Below are 20,574 nucleotides of genomic sequence, written 5' to 3' on the forward strand. Positions count from 1 at the left end.
GAATGTAACTGTTCCACAGTACAGGCAAAACGAAGTCCTGATATAGCTTAATTCTGATAAAAATTAATTAGGAAAATGACCAAGGGGTTTTTTCCATGGCCTTTTAAGTGTCTCAGCAAAATTGACTGAAGAAGACACAATTAACAGTATATAAATAATGACAAAAATCCATGAGGACTGATGATATTTTCAAAGTCATCAACATAGGTTTGAAAAAAAATGTAGGAACCAATTCTTTGCCAGTCTGTAGGCCTAGATCCCTGCCATTCCCTCCACGCTCTTCTTTTACCTTCTTCCCTCTGGCTGTTCCCCTTCCTCCCTTCTATTATTCAAGGAAGCTCAGCTTTTCCCATCTCAGAACATTTGTATGTGTTGCACCCTCTGCTCCTATCTTCCTATCCTGTGGACTTCATCTTTCATCCTGCTTCTACAGAGATTTTCCCTGTCTACTCCACCCAAGCAGCTATAAGCCAGCCTCATTACTCTCTGTCATCTCTCCTTGGGTATTTTCTTCACATCTTTGGTGACAAAAGGTGACTGTGCTATATATTTGCTTTCAATTCTGTAATTATAGTTATACACTGCTTCTCTCCTGTCCTGGAGTCAGTGTTCCATTAGGAATCCTTATTTCCTCCCCATGTTTCAGCACCTAGAACAGTGCCTGAACCACAGATAGTGCTAATAAATACTTCCAGAATGAAAAAATGATGAGAAAACTAAATGAACTTGATTCACTGCCTACTGAGGATTCAGAATCAGCAGTTCCAGGGAACTTCTAGACAAACGTGATGACACGTCTGGTAGCACTCTTTTGGTGTAATATTTTACACAAAACAACATGAAGGCTGACCCCATCATTGGATAATTATTTTCTTCATGTAACTAATTCCTGTTTGTTTCTGAACTACATGTAGTAGCTGGAGAGTTACTCACTGTCCAACCTCCCTTCAAGGGGAGTAATCTTGTTGGTATCATGGGGACATGAAGAGGGCTTATAATCTGAAATCTGAAGTCTATCTTCTGCACAGAAACCATGTTGGGGTGTCATGGGCTGTCAGCAGCATCTTTATCCAGCTTTAAATCTAGAGAGATTTGGGGGCTAGAACATCTGAGCTTCTTAAGAACCTTTTCCAACAAAAATAGGACCACGAAGATCACATTCCATGTGCTGGCATCTTCCCCAGGCAAATCAAAGTTGGAACATGTCTTACACCTAGACCTGGGTCATCTCCAGCAGGCATCCACCCAAGGGTCTTATCTCCAATGCTGACAGGCCTCAGGGGATAGCATTCCACTCCACGACTTTGCACATACTGAGCATCTCTTCTGCACTTTTAGAGTTAAATTACCTTGTGCATATCCTGCATTTGCAGCCAACTGCTTGAGCCAAAGTACTCTGGTGAGATGGTATTTACATTTAGAAGTAATATTACATATTGGGAGTGAAAAATCATCATTACTAATAAAGTCAAATCATTTAAGTTATAATGTATTTATTTATACACACATACCACACATGTACATGCATATGTAAGTATGTACAGTTTTAGGAAAAATATTCTTTGCATACCAGAGACAAATTTAGACTCACTAGACATGCTCTAATCAAGTTATATGGCTCATTATAATTTCCAAAATAAAGTTCAAAGTTCTCTATAATTTCAGTAGAGGCTTTCTAGTTGGTGGTCAGAGCACAGCCCTAGAGTTCTGGTGCCCAGATTTGAATCTCAGGCCTTCTCCTTCTAGATGTATGATCCTGGGCCAGCCCTTCATCATCTCACAGCCTCAGATTCCTTCCTTTAAAATGGGAATCACAATACCTCATATGTTTGCTTTGAGGTTTAAATGAGTTAATATTTGTAAAGTTAGTAGGTTGTAACACTTACTGATCTTTACAGATGAATTTGGTAGGTAAGTATAGTATCATGTTTCTTAAAGTGGGGGACCTTACCCATGTGTACATCAGCACCACAGGATGCAACCCAGAATCTTCCTGTTGTACCGATTTTAGTCAATGATAAGTAATAGAAAATCGTTTTTTTATTATTAAATAAAGACATCTATGCATTATGGAATAGACATTTTAAGATAAAATATGAGATTTTGAGAGATTTATTTCCTGCAATGGCTGCTCCATCTATGCTGCAGGACACTCCTTTCATGCCCTCTGTGTCTTTGTGCCTTCCCTGTGGTAATCCGAGTTTGAATCAGACTCAGTTTTTTAGCACCTTTCCTATATCTGTGATTTTTGTCATCTCTCCCATGATGACCACCTCTTCCCCAAGAGGTCAGCCATGGAGATACAGCCCACTTCAAGAATCACAAAACATTTGGTTTTCTGTGAGGACTCTCTTGAACTTGCCACTCTATTCTGTACTTTCCCCTGCCATGAATTTCCAGAACGCCATGAATATTTCATGGTCGCTACCACATACTGTATAATAATGCCTGTATGCACACTAACAATCCCTGCTTTCCAAGTTAAGCTGTAAACAACTGGAGTTCAAATATGATTCCCACCAGTTTACATCTTCCCTTTCCCCTGAAAAGTGCCTAGCACAGTGCCTCTCACTTTCCCGGATACTTGTTGAGATCAATACACCCGATGCCTCCTTCAAGAACAGCCTGCCACCAGGCAGTCAGCAACCATCCATCTGCTCTCACAATGATACCACATCAAATGGGGAATGACTATAGTTCCATGAAAGTGCCAGAAACAAGTGCTCTAGTTAATTGCCGGACCCCAAACTCCTAAGGTTCAGGTGAGCCCAATCTGCTACCCCTCAGGGAGCCGGTTTGCTTGGCTCTGCATCCACAGAGGAATAATTCAATAAGGTGAGCAACACCTTTAATGAGCAACCTATTTGCAACAAAGTCTAATTCATATATCAGCATGAAGTGGAAGACTGAACAGTCTTCCTGGGATGTAAATCGACAGGTAATTTCACATCTAGCTGTGTCCTTGGAGAGTCTACTAACCTCATTTTTGTTTTGCTGACTTTCTTTGGAGATAGTCAATGTCAGGGTTTATGGGAAGCAACCTAAGAGCCTTAACTAATTTTTTCAATATAGTCCCTCAGTACCCACAATACACCAGGCACCAAGGCAGAAAATGAGGGGGCAGAAATGATAGAGATGGAACTCATTCACAGTCAATGGTGAAATTCACACAACTAGACAGGAAATTAAATACAGGGTGATGTATGTTATAATAGTGGAAATACAGTTTGCCAGAGGAATACATAGGAACTAGATTCAATAGGATTTGGCTATTGCTTGTAGGGTGCAAGAGAAATCAAGGAAAAGGTCCAGCCTTTTGTCTTGTTACTCAAGGGACACTAGAAGGAGTCAGGTCCACCAGGGATAAGGTTAAGGATGAAGATGGGCAGGTCTGAAGATGTGACATTGGACAGGCTGAGAATGAGAGGTCACTGGGACACCCATGCAGAAACACGCAACAAAGGGTTAAATGCCAGATCAGGAATTCAGGAGAGAAATCCCAATGAAGGTACAAATTTCTTAGGTACAAAGCAACAAATGGTGACTGAAATGCTTGAGAGGCCTTTAGATCAAGCCGAGCAAAAGACAAGCCCCAGGGGTAGATCAGTAGTGACAGCATGGAGGTCAGGGAAGGAGATTCAAGGAGGGATGGATATGCACATCTAATGTTACTAAGCGAGGAAGAAAGACGGGGCCTATAAAAAGGAGTTGGATTTAGCCAAAAGAAGGCTATGGTGACTTTAAGAGCATCATGCCAGTGAAGTGACAGGGACAAAAGCCAGTAAGGAGTGGATGGGGACAAAACACAGCAAACAGAGATGCAAGTGTAGCTGCTCTTCTCAGAAGCCTGGCTGCAGAAGAGGCCATGCCATCCCAGAGATACATTCGCACAAAGGATTTTTAAATGATATTTGGACCTTATATATATACTAATATATTTAGGGAAAATATCCAGTACTAAGGAGTAGTTTGAAAATACAAGAGAAAGAGCGTAGTGCATGTAAGAGAAGGGGTTAGTTTCAGAGCATGGAGAGAGTCATATTAGGACATTGAATCAATAGGACTTAACATCCAAATAGAGTGGCTTACAGAGAAATCAAACACCAGATCCGGGAAGTCTCTTCATCTGAAATATCACAGGCTGACCAGCTGCTCCATCTACAGAGTTCCCCCAGCATGGCTCCTCTGCATATGAAGTACAATCTCAGGGGCTCCAGGCAACCCCCTCTGGGTTCCTTCCTTCACTCTTACTGAGCAGATGTGGGCTGCTGGCTGCAGGGCTGGAAACACCTAAATCCTGAAAGTGTGGATTCTCTTTTTCTGCATTTGCTTCTTTGATATAGGTGGGACTTCTGGCCTGTTTAGGTTTCAGAATGTTGGGCCCTTTCACCCTAAAGCTGATCCACTGAGTGAAAAAGTTACTACCCTCTCATCACCCAAATTTTTTCCCAACTTAAACCATTTCACTTCAACTATGCAAGAAGCGTCTCCATTCCTCCATATTTATTACTTTCCCAGGGTCCTGGCCGCAGCTACTTTAGTGCCTGAATCCTGAGCGCCTGAGGCCTCCGTGAATTGATGAGAATCATTTGCCTTCCGTGTCACCCACCTGCTATTTCTAAGCGCCCAGCCCCTGCCCAGCAGCAAGGCGGCAGGCTTCCTCCTGTAACTGCCTCAGTGGGCCACTGCGGCTGACCTTCAGGACACCCTTGCTCTGCTCCCACTGTCTCATAAGACTGAGGGGACCCTGGGGGAGAGAGGGGACAAAAGTTACCGACCAGGACTTACCACTGCCACTAGCAGAGGCCAGTCTGGGACACCTGGAAGCACCTGACCTCAGATTCAATTCTAGTCTCTTTCCGGGACACATTCTCATGGGAAGGGGGCATTCACCACATGCTCGCGTCACTGCCCTCTGGAATCTTCCAGAGTTCCCCAGGCCTTAGATTCCAGGAGCGAGAGACCTGATCCTGGACAACGACCTTTCTCTCTCCTAGTCTAAGTGCTGCCTTCTTGAATTTCCATTTCCTGCTCCAGGATTAACCACTATCTGCACTGACTGCCAATAAAATCCCAATATCCCACCAGACATTGTACTCTGGGTACCACGGCCCCCAAGAGACTATGCCAACAGCAGATAGCCAGTGCACTCCTGAGTCTGACTGACACCTGTCAATTCTGGGTGGTATTTCTTTTCCAGGTGCAACTATTTCCTTCATGTGCTTCCTAGTCAGGTGGATGGGTCTCACCCTGGACTATGCAAGGTATCAGCCATGGGTCTCTGAGAGGCAAATGCCCCACCCTGGGCATACCCACTGCTGTGGACTAAAAGTTGCCTTCCCAAATCCATACACTGAAGCCCTGACTCCCAGAGTGGCTGTGCCTGGAGACAGGGCTTTTAGGAGGTAATTCAGGTTAATTGAGGTCATAGGGCCCTGATCCCAGAGGGCTATTGAAGACTAAGAAGAGAAACAGAGATCTCACCCTCTGCCTCTCCCCCAATCCCTGCCATGTGAGGACACAGTGAGAAGGTACCATTTCCAAGTCAAGAAGGGGCCTCAGTAGAGCCCAATCCTGCTGGCACCCTGATCTGGGACTTCCAGCCTCCAGAGCTGAGAAAATAAATGTCTGCTGTTCAAGTCACCCCGACTATGGTGTTTTGTTTCGGCAGCCCGAGAAGACTAACACCTCCCCACCACCAGTACCTCCAGGGAGCAGCCTAGGATAGGCCCGGGTCAGGTCTGCTCTGCAGCCAGGCCTACCCACCAACCACTGGTTTACCAGCTCAGTCCGTTTCATGAGCCGCGAGCTTCTGACAGGAAAGGCAGTTGTTTCTTCTCTGATTCTGTTTCACCTTCAGGCCTTCCAATAGCTAGCTGAAGGCAGATGTACTGTCCCCTTCCAAACTTTAGCCACTAAACCTGTGTTTTCTACCCTATCAACATGTCACGAGTCTCCTCTCCTCGTGACGTGTAAGCAATTATCAGGTGTGACCAGAGATCAGCTCACCTCTCCTCTGCGTTTCTGCTGTCACAGGAGCTCTTGACGCCTGGGGTAGTGGACCCTCTGAAAGAGTGTGAGGAAAGCCAGCTACATTCCTGAGAAATGTACGGACACCTGTGCCTATGAGCTGCCTATGGCTTGGGGGTCAGAGAGGCCATAGAGCTCCAAGGGCCAAGAAGTCAGGATCTCCAGCCCTGCTAGTCACGACCTGGTCTTCAGATCATCAGTGTCACCTGAGAACAGAGCCTCAGGCCGCATGCATGACCAACTGCATTAAAATTTGCATTTTAGCAAGAACTCCGTGGGATTGTATTCACACAAAAGTGTGAGAGGCATTGTACAACAAGTTTTTCTGTAACAAAATTAATTTGTACAAGTAGTATGAGCATGTGAGTTATTCCAATTGTCTTGTCTATTTGAGAGCAACAATAATTCAACAACTCCCACTGTGAGGGTCTTTCCAGAAGGAAAGGAGAAGTAAGAGGAGACTATACAGCCAGTCATCTGCCATGAGGCAGGGGAGGTCGGGACCCTTATCTGGTACCCTTTCCTGCCTGTCTACCACTACACCCACATTTCCATCTTTGCATAATGGGAATCCCAACCGAGCAACCTTTTCTGATAAAATATCCCTAATGCTGTAATTAAAGGGGCAACACTAAAGTCACCAAAATAGCTCCTTTTACTGCTCCTTCAATTTCAAGTACCAAATCAGATGGGGAAAAAAATGATTTTTTGTGGGGGGGGGACACATTTCCATGTGTCCTGACATATGATTCCATTGTGTCATTTACAAACTTCACATACCAAGTCAAGCATTTTATCCACTTCATCTTCTTGGGAGGCAGTGACCCCTAGAGTCTGACCTTCTAGGAATGTGGCCCCAGCTGACAAATCAATCTTGTTGCAGCCCCACGGCAAGGGAGATGCTTCTCTGCACCCTGAGCAACTGAAACATACAGCTGTCGCTTGTACAAATTTTAATTAGAGATTTTTATTTTTCTGTGCACTGAGGCTTTTGGTGAAGGGTACATTTTGTAAGCCTCATGATAAAAATAATGATGTTTCTTGGTGCAAATTTATGCAAAGGAACACAGGTGCTGGGTTTTTCCTGCTTGGGTTTCTGAGTCGCTGCCAAAGGATGTTGGACATAGTTGTCGGGGCTGAAAGTTGGGAGGAGAGAGTGGACGAAAGAAAGGGAAGATAACGTGACATGCACGTATAACTTGAGGAACGTCACAGCCCCAACGCCCAGCCACTCTCCTTTCTTCTACACAAGGCGCTGAAAGGCAGCATGAAAGAGGAGAAACCAGTCCATGCAGAGTTGGCTACCAACTCTCTGTTCCACGGATTTATGTTGGTGATTTCCTGATTTTGATGTGAATTCCCCCAGACAGGATGCTCAATCCACCTTCCTTCCTCTGCTCCATCTTTCCTTCTCCAAAAGGACCTTCCATCAAGACTCCCATCCCAGACCACCACCCTCCCTTTGCCCACAACTGGAAGTCTTCACCTGCTCATTCTGAGCGCCATCCTCTCCAGCACCAGCCCCGAGTCCTTCACATGCAAACCACACACACACACACACACACACACACACACACACACACACACACACACACACACTTTCAAACCCTCACAAACACGTTTGAATGCTAGAAATGCTTGATGCTCGTAGGAAGCTTCAGAATTGAGTAAAAAGTATAGACGGAGCCAAAAGTATTATCTTTTTGCACAGGAGCCTTTGGGGGATGAAGGGGGAAGAGACGTTAAGGGTCAGAATGTGTTCCGATTTAAAACGGTGCTTCTAACCTAGAGAGATAATGAGTCACGCTTAGCCTTTGACTCCTGGTCCAAATCTTCGCTCCTGACAGAGAACTGGCCCTAAATCGTGGCCTTTGCACACCCCCTCAAAGCTGGGCGGTTATGGGCAGATCGTTAGCATTCAGCTGCTAAAGCTCATGCATGACATTTGAGGAGCTAGCTCTGCCCTGAAATATCTATTTAAAACGCGTGACTTTTTCAAAGGCCGTGTTGGGTCGCATTAGTCAGGATGATGGATGCCGGCCCCGGAAATGAATGTCCTTCGGATCTGGGGAGGTGGACGTGGTGCATGCATACTTCTCTCTTCACATGCACATGCAGGGGCAGCTGGGGCTTCCTCTCGGGAACCCCGACCCTGACTCCTCTGGAACCGCCTCAACCTGGAGCATGAGCCTGCCCTGCGTGGTGAGGAGGCCACGGAGAGCCGTGTGCGTGGCTCCACGGTCAGGCCGAGGCGGGGTCCACACCACTACCACCCTTACCCCACTGGTGGGACTCAGCACACTGCCCAACCCGGCCACAGGGAAGCCCTCTCATGGGGCACAGAAAACGAAGGGAACCGGGAAAGTCAGCAGATCCCATCCCAGCGCCCATGCGTTCCCCCAATCGCAGTCCCCTCTCCATCTGCACTGCGGCTTTCTGTCCAGTGGCTTCTGGGGCTCCCCTCTGCTGGACCTCGTTCCTCAACTCGACTTCTCAGAGAGCCGGGTGTGGATTACATGGGAAGCAAACACACGAACGATCCCCCAGCACGTGTGCTTTGGCCTCACATTTTCCTTGCAACTATGTATAGGACTCTGTTGTGCTAAAGCAAAAGCAAGTGTGTATAATATGTGTGAGTGTGTGTGTGTTAACAGAATGCAGTTCTTCTCTGAAGAATGTTTTGTAAGAATACTTTAAAATATATCTTTCTTGATAATCCCTAGAAATCCAAAACAACAAATTGCATTTCATCTTTTGCTTGAATCTTACTTTTAGCCATATTCTACTCACCCACCCCTCTTCCCCCCATTCTCCCTGTTTGCTTCCTGACAAGCACATAGGCCTCCACCAACCAGTCCCTTCCTTTGAGCTAAAATTAAATGAAAGCAATTTAATGCTGAAAAAAATTGAATTAGTAAAAAGATTAAAAAGAGTACAGAATTGACCACGCATTCTACCACATGAAAATTCACTTGATAATAGAATCATTTTAAATCAAGGTGAAGAGGAATTCTTTAATAAATGGTATTAGTACAGTTAGTTATCTATTCAAGTAACTGTTCAACAACCTCTCACTCCATCAATGTAAATTTCAAGTAAAAAATGTAAACAATTAAAAAACCGACATCACAAAAAAATCTAGGAAAAAAATTTACAGATTAAGTTTATATGAGAGTAATAAAGGCTTTTGAAAGTAGCACACAAAATCCACAAGCCTTATTAATAAACTTGACATCACTAAAATCGTAAACTCTATTTTAAATATGTGCAAAATTGTTTATCATTCACTATTCTTTTCTGTGAGTTAATATCTCACAATTTGAAAGACTACAGGCTGTAAGTAAAGCATAAGATAAACAGTGAGCAATTTTGAATACACAGGTTTAATTTTCTTAAATTTCAAAAGGCTTATACAAATGAATAAGGCAAAGCAAATGAAAGTCCAGTGGGAAAAAATGGCAAAGGGCTTTGATGGGCACTTACAGTAAAAGAGCTGACCAATAACCAAGAACCATCAAAAAACTCTTAATTCAAACTTAAAGAAATGCGAATCTAAAATAACAATGACATGTCATCTTTTTCAACCTGTTGGATTGTCAAAAGGGGAACATACTGATGGTTCCTGCTGCGGATGTGGGTTTGAGGAAGTAGACACCCTCCTCATGTGCAAATGGGACTTCACAGCTGTACAAAATTTCTGGAGCTCGATTTGCAAATAAGTCACAATTTCAAATATATTCAACCTTTGTCCAGCAATCAAATTTGGTTTTATGTACATCTTGCTTTTAAATTTTTTGCTGAGGTATGTATGCTCCAGGACATCCCTTATAGCATTGTTCATAATAGCAAAAGGCAGATAGAACCTCAAAATCTGTAATACATGGTGATAAAACAGAGATCAGACTCCTCAGAGCAGGGAAAGTGAGAAAGCTTTATTTGTACTGACAGAAAATGACGAATAGATACATGAAGGGCAAACAGCCAGTGCAAAAGAGCAAGATCTCTGTTTTTGTCTTTGTTTTCTGGGAAAAAGACTCTCACACTTTTAAGGGTGGTTACACTAAGAGGAACTTGTGGAAAGAGAGAGACATTCACTTTTCATTTCAAACTTTTCCTATGTTCTGTGATGTCAACTTTATCTGAATATTTCTTATTTATTTGAATTGTGATTATGGAAAACAATTGTTAACCATGGTTGTCCAGATGAGATCTGGAGTTAACTGCTTTTTTTATTAGAGTAATTCTTCACCTGACTGAGGTGTGTTAACAGAGAAAAATTAAACAGCCTACCAAATTCTTTCCAGTTACATTTGATAGCAAATCCATTAAAATACTATACAAACATCACTCAGTCACTGGCACAAACTCTAATTTATAACAGCACATAATCTCGGTGGTAATTGCAAACCCAATACATCCTCACCACTCCCAATCCGTGCCCTTTGCAATCAGACACTGCAATTGTTCCCACTACTTGGCGAGTCCGTTTCTCCGTCCTTGAGGCCTGTCTGGCCCTGGAGTGGGGCAGTGGGCAGAACGCCAGTTCCAAGCCTAGGCTTCAGTTCCCACTCTTGGTGCTGCCAAGTGAAGAGCCTGGAGAGATTTTGATTGAACAGCTTGTCCTCACCCATCTTCTCTGTCAGGTAGTGTTTAAAGGGCCAGTGGGCATCAATGGTGGAGGAGCAGTCATGAAAACTCCAGCCACATTTCACGCTGGAGGCCCCTCCTTTATAGGACAACCGTCCTGGACCTCTGGTGTGTTAACTCTCCGGGCCTGTTATGGGTGTAATTGTGTCCCCTCAAAACTCACATATTGAGGTCCTAACCCAGGGCCTCGGAATGTGGCTGCACTTGGAAAGAGGACGTCGTGAGATAATTAAATTAAAATCAGGTCACTGGCGACTGTGAACGGGTATGTGGGGAGGACTTGGTGAAGGGGGGAGCATAGTAAACATAATGTCCTTCGTGTAATTGTAGATTAATGATACCAAAATAAAATTTAAAGAAAAATCAGGTCACTGGCGCAGGCCCTAATGCAGTCTGATTGGTGTCCTTGTAGGAAGAGGAGATTGGACACAGGTGGGCACAGAGGGAGGACCATGTGAGGACACAGGCAGAGGACAGCCCTCCACCAGCCAATGGAGAGGCCTGAGAGGAGACCAGCCCTGCCGGGCCCTCTATCTTGGTCCTAGCCTGCAGAACTGCGAAGACTAAGTGTCTGCTCCTTAAGCCCCCAGTCTGTGGAAACTAAGGCCAGGGTTCCAGCTGTGCTTCTGGCTCAGTCTCTCCTCGCTGGGTTGCAAGCACGCGTGGACTCTTGACTCTCTCCACCAGGAAGGAGGTTTTAAGGGGAGAGACTTCACCCATCCACCTTCGCTGCCGAGGACACAGCAGACAGGCCACCTCCGAAACTGCAACCTCGGCCTCCACTGCAGCGAGCACTCATCTGGCGCCGACATCCACATATTCCTTTTACACGAAACTCTTTGTGTTGTTCTTTACAGTTTTCAGCCCCCTGGTATCCAGAGTCTGTTATTCGGGCCCCTATATTGGTTCTCTGGAGGCACCCACAGCCCAGGTCAGCAGTCACTGCCTGGGGGACACACAGTGACACTGATGGCAGGCTGGATGGGAGAACTGAGCTGAGAAAGCAGCTCTGCGGGGAACCCCACAGCAGCCAGGTGCTGAGGCAGGGCCCTAGCTTTCTTTTACAACTAGGCTAGGACGTGAATTCTGGGTGTCACAGGTTTGGTTCAAATAATGGGGAGAGCACACACAGCTAGAAGGCACCTTGTCTGTTTGTGTCCAGACCTGGGGCAGTTCCAGAAAATGTATAAAATAGGCTAATGAGGGACCTAGAGCACGTCCTGATGATCAGGGTGACACCCCATGAGCCCTAGACCCACTCCTGCCTCCCAGTGGGCTGACCCTGCACGTCATTGGTCCATGTCTGTCTGCCAGTCAAGCACAGAAAGGGACAATGACAATGACAACATTCAATGCCACCAATCCACCTAGCAATGTGTCAGAGGGCTGGTCCTGTTGGGGAGCAGAGGAGGGCGAGAGCCTACTGGCGGCATGAGATGTAGAGTATGGTCCCTGCTCTTTTGGCTGATGAGTATGTTCTGGAAAAGGCAAACATACACATGTCGAAACATGAAGCCATGAACAGTTACGTATCTGAGTAAACGTTCTCCAAGATTTGGTGAGGACGGGAACTCGTATGTCTCGGTGAACGTGTGATGTTTTTTCAGTCTGAACCAGTCCTGTGAGAGGGAATTTTGAAGACCATTTCAGCAGGCAGGCCGGCACCCTGGCAAATGTTCTCAGAGCTCGTGCCTGCTATCACCCCCGTGCGTTTATGTGAGCCTGGGCTTCCTCCCTCTTGCTTTAAGCATTTCCTTCCCACGTTGACTATTGCTTTTCCTCTATTACTTGCAGTTTCCGTACAAATTCATTGCATGCACCCAGTACCGGTCTTCCCTGGGGAGTCCCCTGTCATCTCTGAAGTGTTGTTATTGTCATTTCCTGTTTTCATGGAGCCCAGTAGAAGGTGTTTTATGTAATATGCAGCACATTGTTATTCAACAGTGAACCATCAGTAGAGATGGAAGCTAGGCCCTGGATGACTATTTAAGAGCAGGAAAACACTGATTATACCCTGGGAAAGTAAGAACGATCATCTATTGTATGGTGCTGTTCACGAATGCATGGCAGATCAGTAGCTGAAGATAAATGTCGGGAAATTAGCATAAACTGAGGTTTCTTACACTGTCTGTGGTTTGAAAGTGGCCCTCGTTGGAGGAAAAAGCCATAAAGCACTATTACCAGATGTTCATTTCGGCAGACTTTAATTAATCTCCTAACAGCCTCCTGTCTTTCTAACAACATCCATCAGAGACAGCTGCTGATTCATGGGATCGGCGAGGGACAGGCCCCTGAGATGGGAGCTCCTCCCGTGTGTCTGCTGCTCCCCACAGACCTGCACTGTCAGCCAGTCACAGAATGGCATCAGCGCAGAGCAGAACACGGCTGCTACGCACAGGACCGAGGAGGCGCTTTCTTCCAACACCAGGACAACTTGGTGGGACTTAGGAAACACTGAGGATTAAAAACATGTCTTCTCTCAGACTTTACTCGCCAACCAAAAATATTGGTTTTATTGACCATCTGACCACAAAGATGGCTTCTACTGGAAATAGCTAGGAAAACAAGAACATCATCTTCACAGATTATTACCAGTAAGAAAACACTAATGATGGGTGGGAAAACAAATCATCTTATTTTGGTTATGACTTTTCTTCCAGTGCAATAAGTAAAATTGGGTTGAAAATGGTGTAAGATGATCAGAAAATTTCCCTAAATGCTGGCAAAGTTCCCAAATTTAAAGTTTCTTCATTTTCTTTATTTTTAAAAAAATTTTTTATTGGAAAATGGTTGACATACAACGTTATATTGGTTTCAGATGTACAACACGGCAACTCAGTAATTATACACATTACCAAATTCTCACCATGGTTAGGGTAGTTAGCTTGTTACCATATCAAAATATCAGAATATTATTGGTTATTTTCTCTGTGTTGTACATAGATTCGTTTGGCTAATTTATAATTTGGAGTTTGTACCTCTTTATCCCCTTCACCGAAATCACCTATCCCCTCATTTTCAAATCTTTCCTAAATGTTGGCTCTATATCAGGGTATTTCCAAATTCATGGTTTTCTGCCAGCCCTTCTCAAATATTATTTTTAGAGATTCAGGCTTTTCTGTACTTCATGTAATGTTTCAAAGCAGAGCCAAACTATCAGGAATACAGGGATGGATAATGTCACTAATGTTTCCTTTCAGGATTGTACTGGAAGTTTTACTGAGTTTCAAAATAGAGTAGAAAAACTGTCTGAATTGACTCTTGCAAAAATGTTTCAAAAGAAAATTGTGTAACTGTGACTCTGATCTGGAATACATAATTAATGTCTCTCCAGAATGTGAGGAGAGTTTATTTTGTTAAGCACATTTCCAAAGTATTGTTTCAATCATTAACCTATACAGTCCACTTTTTCATTCTTAGTAGTATAGGCATCAATACAATCCTTTCCTATAAATGCCCAAAATTCAGTTTAAGAGGATCTTAACTAGTGAGGATTTGCTGCATGTATTCACTTTTTATCTTTAAAAAAAATACAATGATTTATTAAAAACAAGATACTCGAAAGCCAAATGTGCTTTAGAAAACTGAGCAAACATCATGTACATGTTCTTTTATTCTTAAAGAGATGAGGATTGGCAAGGATATAAAATTTTCAATCAGAGGCTCCCATATGACCACAGACAGAAATAAAATATTTCTAAAGGGGGTTGTTAAGGGATAAATCCCTTTTATGAGGTCATATCAGGATGTACCCATGCAAAGTCAGTTCACCTAGCGTCTCTATGGCTTGTCAGTCACCTCATTATGCCATCTGGACTTCCCTCTTATAGGACCCCACAGCCATAGTCAGTCTGCCAAGAAAGGTGGCATACCTGGGCAGAACTGTCACAGTCTCAGTTCATTCTAAGTAGGGGGCAGCCCCCATGACTTACAAACAGAGTTTCTGGTTTAAGCCATCATGCAGTTAGGACATCACTTTCCATCTGTCTGAACAGGATTGTTTAGAATGCATGTCACCAAATTACAAATATCCTGGACTCATCTAAATATCTAACTTTATTTCTCATAGAATAAATACTCTACAATATGCATCTTATACAGTAAGTGAAATAATATAATATGCATGATACCAATAAGGGGTGGTTTTTTTGCAATTTTTACTGCACAATTTCTATTAGAACAATCATAGAAGTAAAATGATTCAAAACCACTTACAGTAGTGACACCAAGGAACCAATTCACTGCCACCATTTGGAATTTTTGTCTTCAGTTAAAATAGTTGGTCATGCTTACCACTTATGGAGGGAAAGAGCCTTCAAATATAGTCAAGGACTAAGTCCATATATAATTAAAGGAGCAGCTGGGCCTCTACTCAGAGAGATGAGAGGAGTTTATGCAAGATCAGCATTCCAGACAGGAACTACTAAAAGCCTGAGAAAACTAAAAGTCCATTACCCAGAAATGTTTTTCTTCATTGGGTTTCTTAAAGCAATGAACAATCTGTGCAGGATGATTGGAAACTGAAGAAGCAAAGAGCGGCTGTAGCCTGAACCAGTGATTTCCCTGCAGGAAGATGCTGTGAGTCTAAAATCCCATGACCGTCAGTGAGGCTTTGCTTCCCAGGGACCCCCCCACCCGATTCATGGCTAAAACCTGGGCGGAGAATCAGCACATTTGGGTTTCAGACTGACATTTAAATTCCAGGGATATCAACTTTCCCTACACTCTAAATTGAGGAAAATAAAATCTGCTGCTCTTTTACTTTCTAACACATCAGAGTAAGACTCTGAACTCTTAACCAAAGATCAAGCCCTATAGGCCAGAAGTCTATGAAGGTAGCAACATCACCACACAAAGTGATCATTGTAGGTTATTCCAAGAGAAATCAAACTAAATAAATAACAAAATTGCCTGTTGAAGTACTTTAGGAACCAAGCAAATTTTGTAGAAGCATCCATGTCTGCACCCACACTGATGTAAATAAACTCCATGTGATCTGTTAATCAGTCAATGTAACTATTATTTCCTTACCTAATGCCCAGTCCTGACCATGGTGTATGAAGCAGTAAAAACAATATCCAATTCATAAACTTCCAACTGGGCCATTTTATAATTAGCAAATTATAAGCCCAGAAAATTACTGTCAGTAACATCAAGTGTAGGACAAAGATGCTGGCTGACTATAAGGAGAGGTCTTTTTTTTTCTCCTGAAGGAAAAAAACTTCTTATAGTTTTTTGAAAAAATCACTGAAGTAAAAATAATAAAATTGCACATTCCTTTTCTAAGTAGATCTATGACTAAGTTAACTAAATATAGAATCTTTTGAAAAGAGAAAGATTTTACAAATGTTAAAATTAGCCTTTGCGTCTTAAGAGTACTTGGTTCACTGTTTGACCAAAATTATCAAGGCATTTATTCATTTTAAGGGTCTTGGAAAGAACTGAAAATGTAGATTAATGGAAGAGCATCATGTACCCGATGGTAAACCTCATCTGCTACCAGAAATGCCATCTGTGGAGGAAGCCCTGCCTGGGCAATCCAGGCAGTGGGGAAAGAAGTCATGACTTCTTTCTGTTCTTCAATCTTTCTTTCCTAAGCTTTCTTTTCTAAGATCCATCCCCTGGGTCTCCAAAGTTCTGTTCTCTTACCTGATTCCCATCCTTTTGATCAATGTGATTTATCCAGACTAGAAGTGTCCAAACAGGGTCTGACTCCTTTTACTCATCAGAAAATAAAACCCTTCAACTTCCTGTGATCCAGTCTGTCAGAGAAGCACTTACTAATAGAAGTAAATTCCAATAAATAACCAAACTGCTCTATGTTAAACTGGTTTTGCCCAAGAGATTGCACCTTCTCCACAGTGTTTGAGGGCCCCCTAGCCCCCCAAGGACCTTAAGGGCCAGACTCCACCCTCCAGACTGTCTAACCACATTGGAAACTGCCCAGGCCATCGTCGGTTCTCTCACTCACTGCTACCCCTTCCCAGTCACCTCCCTGTCTTTCTAACTCACCCTAAGCTCAATGGAGACTACACATTGGACTCATGCTCATTTCTTCCTCCCTCAGTCAACACCCTGAGTCGCCTCTGTGCCACTTGGAAAGCCCATCCACTAGGCTTGCCTTGAAGTTTGCTCACTTCTCTAGCTCCAGTGATCTTCTTTCCCATTTTACCAAGGTGGTCAGCTCCCATGGACACATCCTGGATCTTGCTATCACTTGGAAATTCTTCACATTTGAAAACAGGAAGGAACCTCAAGACATCACAAACCCAACCCCTTCCTCGACCGTCTCGGCTGTCCCCCACCACGGTGCTCTGACCTCAGCTCATCACTTCGCTCCACTTGCATTTACTTTCTTATCCAGCCCTCACCCCAGCGTCAGCACCCTCAGTTGATTCTTTCACGTTCTTTGCTGAATTTACCTCGTTGCAGCTGAACCTACCCTTGCATTCTGCTCACGGTGCTGGTCCCTGTTGGGAAGAACGGCTGAGCCCTACATGCCACGACCAGTGTAAACGCAGTGCACGTCGCATGCTGTGTCTCAGAGCAGCCCTGCCTCCTGGGGACAGCTCCCTCCCCATTTCCTCTGCTGACTCATAACCCTTACCTTGAATTTTCTCCAAATTAGTCAATTCACAAATGAATTCAGTTATCTAATAGCCTTGTTTTCCATCTTTTCTCCCATTTATTCAAAAGTGTTTATTAAGTGCCTACCATATGCTAAATAGTATATTAGGCAATGAGGTAAAACAAATACATAACAGGGAACACTCATACTTGGAAGCTTAAGGTATAACTAAACAAACAAATGTAAAAAATGGCAACTTCATGTTTTGTGGGCTATTTATTATGTTAATGGAAAAGGCACAGCAGAATGTAAAGGATGGTTCTCTCTGCATAAGGATTACAGTTGATTTTTAGCTTTTACTTTGTACTTATTCATATTTTTAATAAAAATTTATTAACTGAATATGTATTACTTTTAAAATAAGAGAAGTGGTGTGTATCAGTTAGGGTTCTTCAGAGAAACCAACTGATGGAATAGATAGATATTCTTTAAGGAATTGACTCATGTGACTGTGGAGGCTGGCATGTCTGGTTTGCAGGGCAGGCAGACAGGCTGGAGACTCAGGCAAGGTTTGTATGTTACAGTTTTGATACAGAATTCCTTCTTCTCCAGGACACCTCAGTTTTTCTTTTTTAAGGCCTTCAACTGATTGGATAAGGCCCAACCACATTATCAAGTGTAACTTCCTTTCCTGAAAGTCAATTGACTGTGGATGCGAATTGCATCAGCAAAACACCTTCCCAGTCATACTTAGACAACAGTTGACCAAACAATTGGGGGCTACAGCCTAGCCAAGCTGACACATAAAATTTAACTATTTAACTATAGACTGAACTGTGTTCCCCAAAAGTCATATGTTGAAGCCATTGTAATCCCCAGTATGATTATTTAGATATGGGGCCTATAAGAGGTAGTCAAGGTTCAATGAGGTAGTAAGGGTGGGACCTGAACCCAGAAGGACTAGTGCCCATACAAGAGGAGGAAGGGACACCAGAGGTCTCCGTCCGCGTGCACACACAAAGGGACCATGTGAAGACACAGCAAGACGTGGCCATTTGCAAACCAGGAAGCAGCATCTCAGTAGGAATCATCGTGACACACCTTGATCTTGCACTTTCAGCCTCCAAAAGTGTGAAAAAATAAATTTCTGTTGTTCAAGCCACCCAGCCTGTGGCATTTTTATGTCAGCCCTAGCTGACTACACAGGGTACAATTAAAAAAGAAAGAGAGAGAGAGAAGTAACTTATTAAAGACCATGATTGGTAAAATACTAATTTTCACATCTGACTATATATCAGATTACTAAGGGAACTTGCACATTGTAGTTCCCAAGCCCAAACCCTGTAGATCCCTTTCAGTGCTGCAGGGTGAGGCCAAGCAGCGGAGTCCAGGACAATGGGCAGTCCCACACCCAGCTGTTCAGAGCAGGCTATGCAAAGCAGGTGCACAGCAAAGAGGGTTTGAGAGAGAGGACACAGGCATAAAGAAGAAATCTTATCATTTCTATTCATAAATTATATGTTTGTATCCAAAAAAGAAAAGAATTTTGGCCTGAATAGATTGACAGCAATGCCCCCTCTCAGCCCAGGATCAGTCACATGTGACATGTGCATAGACACAGGGCACTGTGCAAATAGAATGGGCCCCTCTTGATGTGCTAATAGGTCATCTTCATGCCTTTTCTTCCTCTCAAGAAATGTTGTCCTTGTGTCAGATGTGTGCACAGCCTGCACATGGCAGTAAATAGATTTATGGGTATAATTGAGTCTCAGTAAGTAAACCCCCACAAAATGGACAGCTGGCTTTAAAAGATTCCAGGAAAGAAACTAGTTACTGAAAACTGAAGTATAGGGTAAGGGCAAAGGGTAATGATCTAACTGGGTTTGACACAAGTCAGTCCCCAAAACTCAAAGTTATTGGGAGAATATTGGCAGGTTTATATTCACCCACATCAACAACCATACTGTGCTTTGAGATATTAATGAGAGTTTGAAACTCCGGTGATTTATAAGAAATTTTGAAATGATGTCTATTTTATCTTTAATGAAAGATTTTTCATTTCTCCTGTGGAATGTATTTCATGATAACTTATAAAATCTAGCCCATTAGAGAACATATGGCCCAGCAATGCTGCCGAGAACACAGGATTTGGGAAAGTGGACGTTGTCGGGATCCTGGACAATGACAGTTTCAGTGGGATTGTTGGGTCAAAGTCTTTGAAACACTCAAATGAGAATGAACGGTGACAAAGAGAAGACAAACAGAGACAGACTTCTCATAGGAAGTTAGCCCCAGGGGTCACAGTGCGGTGGGGCAGTAGCTGGAGAGATGGTTATGCATGGGAAGGGTGTTTTAAAGGGAGAAAAGACAACATTTGAATATGCTGATGCAAATGACCCTGTAAAAATTACAAGTTGATTGTATAGTATGTGAAGGGAGTAATTTAAGGAGGAAAATTCCAGAAGAGAGAATGGGGAGTCCAGCACACAGGAGGAGAGCTTGGCTCTGCCAGGATGGGGAGAATCCAACCCTGGTCACGGCAGAGGCAGCAGATGGTTCGCATATCAGGCCGGGCCGTCGGCAGACTTGGTGGTGGGAGGAGGGTGAAGCGCTCTGACTGCCCCTCCGTCAGGTCTGGTGCACGGCTGTCAGGGCAGAAAAATCTATACACACCAACATCTACACAACCTCTTCAACTGGGGGCCACAGAGGTTCCACGGCTCACGGCAATCCACATTATAAACAGGTGAAGTCTGGGGCTCACCCTAATTACCTTGGATATCATAAGCACAGCAAACTATAAATAAGTGTGCTGACTTCCAACATCTCTCTGTTATGGAACTAGAGTAGAGTCCTGCTTGTCTCTTTCTTGGCCCAATCTGTGGTATCTTCTCCACAGCTGGTCCTGTCCCCTGGTCCACATTTGCACCTCTCATAGCTCTGGTCCCACTCTGGGCTGCCCAGTGCCAGGCCCTCCGACCTGGACTTTCATTACCATTTTCAGAAAAATCCAGTCTTCCTCAAAGTTCACTTAAAATAGACTCAGCCCCAACTCTACTGCTGCACAAAACTGCATTTTTTTCCCCAAAGCACTGGGACATGCCTGTCCCAGCTAAGGCCACTCTATTTGCACAAAACTTCAGTATCCTTCAGTTCTCATTTCTGTGCCCTTCAACAGTTGCCTACTTCCTCTGGACAAGAGAAGGAAAAGCCCCTCTAGATTGGGTAATATCTGAAAAGCAAGTGTTTCATTATGCAAAACCTACGCCCCAGATGCTTCTTGCTTTCTGCACTAGAGGAGCCCTCTGGCGGCGGGTCCAGGAGCTGAC

The sequence above is a fragment of the Manis pentadactyla genome, chromosome 2 (assembly GCF_030020395.1).
Source record: "Manis pentadactyla isolate mManPen7 chromosome 2, mManPen7.hap1, whole genome shotgun sequence".
Classification (NCBI taxonomy): Eukaryota; Metazoa; Chordata; class Mammalia; order Pholidota; family Manidae; genus Manis; species Manis pentadactyla.